This window comes from Elephantulus edwardii, unplaced genomic scaffold (assembly GCF_000299155.1).
Source record: "Elephantulus edwardii isolate Elephantulus edwardi_28Jun2011 unplaced genomic scaffold, EleEdw1.0 scaffold00077, whole genome shotgun sequence".
Taxonomy (NCBI): domain Eukaryota; kingdom Metazoa; phylum Chordata; class Mammalia; order Macroscelidea; family Macroscelididae; genus Elephantulus; species Elephantulus edwardii.
The window spans coordinates 10,146,103-10,151,159 of NW_006399827.1; the positions used below are offsets into that span (position 1 = coordinate 10,146,103).

At 45.3% G+C, this 5,057-nt stretch overlaps 1 non-coding gene across 1 annotated transcript; it reads right to left on the minus strand.

The window, feature by feature from the left end:
* Positions 1 to 315: 315 nt before the first annotated feature.
* TRNAQ-UUG lies at positions 316 to 387 on the minus strand. Its single transcript has one exon. It is a non-coding gene; the product is annotated as a tRNA-Gln (tRNA).
* Between the last annotated feature and the right edge of the window lie 4,670 nt (positions 388 to 5,057).

Genomic DNA, 5,057 nt, shown 5'->3' on the forward strand with positions numbered 1-5,057 from the left:
TTGTTTTCTGGTTTTTTTTTTTTTTCGGGGAAGGATGAGTCTTTGAACATTGAAGATTCCCCGCTCGGAATCCTTCGGGTCCTTTCGGATATTTCTCCCCAGGGAAAAATCACTTTTAATCTCCATTCAACACATTTCTTTTTCCTCACCTACTCTCGCGCATGTGCATCACGACTCCTAAGGCATCTTGAGAGCGTGGATAGAGACCCTAAGCCACAGTCCAGTAGGGTCAATGGGGCAGCAGCACAGCTTGAGGTGGTCGCTGCCGGTGACGACTCCCAAAACATGAATTTACACAGCTAAAAATGGTAAGTGAGGTCCCACCGAGATTTGAACTCGGATCGCTGGATTCAAAGTCCAGAGTGCTAACCATTACACCATGGGACCTGCTGGCTGCTTTAGGCGGCCGGGAGTCTTCTCAAGCCACACAATACGAATACTTGGGTTTCGAAAGAAGAGTTGCCTGCCGAGTCAGCCACAGCCGGGTCGTGGGCCCAGAATCCTGGGCCCCGACCCGAGGCTGCACTGGCGGGCGGAAGCAGAGTACCGAAAGCTTCCGTATCCCTTGCATCCCAGACGTTCCTGGCCTTCGGGGCGTCATCTCTTCCCGTCGCACTTCTGACTCTCTTCTCTAGCGACCCTGACTGGCGCTTGGGGAAGCCAAAAGGGCGGCGGGCAAGCGGGGCCGGGGTTCTCTGCAGGTCGGGGCCGGCCGGGCCGGAGTGACCGAGGTTCTGGAGAAGGCCAGCTTCAGCCGCAGGACTCTGAGCAGGAGGCTCAACACCCTCCTCCTGGTCTTCGTACTTGTTTATTTATTTTCCAGAAAGGTCTCTGAAAGGGACATCTTGGCCAAGTGGAGAGGGATTCAGACTAGCACTCAGGGAAACGCTGGTTCAAGGCCTTGGCCCCGCTGGGGTGGTCAAACACTATGCCTTGGAAGTGTACCCTGTCTGAGTCGGAGTTTAAGGTGTCTGTTACCAGGTGCTTTCAAAACATCGAACTTGTTTAAAGCGGACACATTGTCCTGTTAGGACAGATCAGGACCTGCTTCTCTCCATCCTCACCTGAAACTTGCCAAGAACAAACAAGCCTCTCACCCCATTCAGCTGAAAAGCTGGTCGAGACCCAAGAGCTGTTAAATACATGGAGTGTTCTGGTAGCACTAGGAAAGCCCTAAAGAATGCATTTGACAAAGCACTATTTGCTGCGCCCCCCCCCGCCCCCCACCCCGAATGCATTTGACAAAGTAATATGCTGCCTTGGATGTGCTCACCAAGTTGTGCCAAGAAATCTGGAGAACAACCACTTGGCCAACTGACAGGAAGAGATCTGTATTTGTTCCCATTCCAAAGACGGGTGACCCAACAGAGTGTGGAAACTACAGAACAGTATCATTGATTTCACATGCAAGCAAGATTCTACTGAAGATTATCCAAAAACGACTGGAGCAGCACATCAGCAGAGAATTGCCAGAAGTCCAGGCTGGGTTTAGGAGGGGTCGTGGTACTAGGGATATTGTAGCTGATGTTAGATGGATCTTGGCTGAAAGCAGGGAATACCAGAAGAATGTATATCTGTGTTTCATTGATTATGCAAAGGCTGTGTGGATCATAACAAACTGTGGCTGAAGAATGGGAATCCCAGAACATTTAATCGTGCTAATGCAAAACCAATACTTGGACCAGGAGGCAGTCGTTAGAACAGAGCAGGGTAACACTGCATGGTTCAAAATTGAGAAGGGTGTTCAGAGCAGATTATCCGGGAGGCTGGGCTCTATGAGGAGAATTGTGACATCGGGATTGGTGGAAGATCTATTAACAATCTGCGTTATGCAGATGACACAACCATGCTTGCTGAGACCGGAGGACCTTATGCACTTGCTGCAGAGGGTCAAGGACTGCAGCCTTCAGTATCAATGTCAAGAAAACAAAGATTCTCACCACTGGACCAATTGGTAGCATCAGTATGGATAGCGAAGAGATTGAGATTGTTCACAGCTTCAGTTTGCTCAGCTCCACGGTTAACACTCTTGGCACCAGCAGTCAGGAAATAAAAAAAATGTATTGTGATGGGAAAGTCTGCTGTTAATGACCTCTCTAAAGTACTCAAGAGCAACAGTGTCTCTCTGGCGACTAAGGTGCGCCTGATACAGACCATGGTCTTTGCAATCACTTGTTATGCATCGGAGAGTTGGACAATGACTAGAGAGGACAGGCGGAGAATTGACGCCTTTGAGCTGTGGTGCTGGAGAAGAGTATTGAATGTACCATGGACTGCCAAGAAAACAAACAGATTTATCCTGGAGAGGGTTAAACCAGGCTACTCCTTGGAGGCAAGGATTCTGGGGCTTCGTCTGACATACTTTGGGCATGTTGCAAGGAGGGACAGGTCTTTGGAGAGGGACATCATGCTGGGTAGAGTGGAGGGACAGCGCAGGAGGGAAAGACCCTCTATGAGGTGGATTGATTCAGTGACTGGGGTAATCGGAATGGGTGTGTCAGAGGCAGTGCGATTAGCACAGGATAGAGCAGGGTTTAGGGCTGTTGTACATAGGGTCGCTATGAGTCGCAAACGACTCGACTGCACATAACAACAACAACAGCCTCCAGAACCGAAGAGCCGCAGGTGCCGTTGCTACTGTGAACGTCTCTCCAGAGCCCTTTAGACTAAACACGATGTTTAAATAAAACTAAAAACCAAAAATGAAAACTCAAGTTTTGCAATAATAACAAATGTGGACTTGTGTGAGACAGGCCTGCCGGTATGCCTGCTCCCATGCCTCCCAGTGCTAGTTTTGGTTTTGTTTTTTAAAAATTTCTCCCTCTTCGGTTCTTGTTACAACAAGCTTGTTTCATGACTCAGTAAGAGACTAATTCCAATTGCTGAAGCTGTGCCCCGGTTCCAACCTAGAGAGTTGTCTGAGACATTTTAGTTTTTATAATTTGTTTTGGAGGTGGGAATGTGGGGGGTTGTTTTATTTTTTATTTTCAATTCATTAGCCACTGGGCAAGCATCGAAGGGACGAAGATGGATAGCTTTCACTTCCTGGAGCTAGTTTTAAAAATACTTTCTCCACTCGGGGCTCTACAGGGAGGAGTATATAGTAAATGCCTCATTTAAAAATCATACTCCTATTTGAAAGCCATCTTTCATCAGTATTAATGAACTGAATGAAAGTAGGTGGAACCTGTCTTACCTATGTCCTTTCGGGTCATACGATTGTGAGTTTCAAGGAAATTTGTATGCCATTTGCTGATTAAATTAATTTTAACTTCTTTTACTGATAACCAAAGAGAAGTGCATCTTTTAAAAATACACCAAGTGAACTGAGTTTAAAAAAGAAAAAATTATAAAAGCAGGGTGGTAAGCATTTTAAAGCCTTGATGAGGAATCCTCTTAATATGTAACAAAATTCTTACAATTGTGGTAGTCCTCCTTCCACAATAAAATATGTTTCATGGGAAAGGAAAATGCTGAATATGACCATGAAAGACTTACGCTTACCTCTTGTAAAAGAAGTTCTAGTGAAAATGAAACATGATCACCCCCATTCTTCACCCTGGCAAATAATAATGGCCTAGAAGCTGGGAAGGGACTTTCTCATAATGTAGGGATGTAAATAGATATGGTTTCTTCTGCAGGCCAATGAGCAAAAAAATAACAACTTTATTTTGGGGACTTAATCCTGAGGGAATAATAGGCCAAGTGTCAAGATATATACTCATGAACATGCTCAGTTGTTTTCTTTATAATAGTATAGAATTGGTCTATTGTACATTTGACTGTGTGGATCACAACAAATTGTGGTTAACCTTGAGGAGAATGGGAATCCCAGAATGCTTGATTGTGCTTATGCAAAACCTATACTTGGACCAGGAAGCAGTCCTCTGAACACAGCAGGGAAACCCTGCATGGTTCAAAATCAGGAAGGGAGTGAGTCAGGGATGCGTCCTGCCTCCATGCCTTTTCAACTTATATGCAGAACAGTTCATTTGGGAGGTTGGATTTTTATGAGGCAAGATGTAGCAGCAGGATTGGAGGAAGACTCATCAACAACCTACATTATGCAGATGATATAACCTTGCTTGCTGAGACTCAGGAGGACCTGAAGCACTTGCTGCAGAAGATCAAGGATGGCAGCCTTCAATATGGATTGAAGGTAAGGATCAAGAAAACAAAGATTCACGGCAAGAAGCTGCACTGCAGTCCCAGAGGTGCAGGTTTGAGTCCACCAGATGCTCTGCTGGAGAAGGAGGGACAGTTTCCTCTTGTACCAGTCAGATCTGATTTGACGGTACAAACACAAAAACATAATAAAATAAAATTTAAAAAAAAAGAAAATTAAGATTCTCAGCACTGTGCCAATTGGCAGCACCATGAAGAATGGAAAAGAGATTGAGGTTGTTAACAGTTACCTCTTGCTTGGCTCCACAATCAACACTATTGACACCAGAAGTCAGAAAACCAAAAGACAAATTGCATTAGGTAAATCTGCTGTCAGGGACCTTTCCAGAATACTGAAGAGCAACAATGCCAGTCTAGAGACTAAGGTGTGCCTGATCCAGGCAATGGTCTTCGTAATTACTCACTATGTATCAGAGAGCTGGGAAATGATGAAGGATGACAGAAGAAAAACCCATGCCTTTGAGTTGTGGTGTAGAGAAAATTCTGAACATATCATGTACACACCATGGCCTCAGTGTCTGGGCTCACCTACATCTACTTGGCCTTCATCCTGCATGACGATGAGGTGACGATCATGGAGGATAAAATCAATGTCCTCATTAAGGCAGCTGGTGTCAACGTTGAACTTTTCTGGCCTTGTCTGTTTGCAAAGGCTTGACAAATGTTAACATTAGGAGCCTCATCTGCAATGTGGGCGCTGGTGGATCTGCCCCAGCAGTCGGGGCTGCACAGGCTGAAAAACAACCCCTCTCCACCAAAGGGGCTGCTCCAGCTGAGAAGAAAGTGGAGGCAAAGAAAGAAGAATCTGAAGAGTTTGGTGAGAATATGGAATTTGGTCTTTTTTTAAAAATTTTTTTTTAATTTAATTTTAT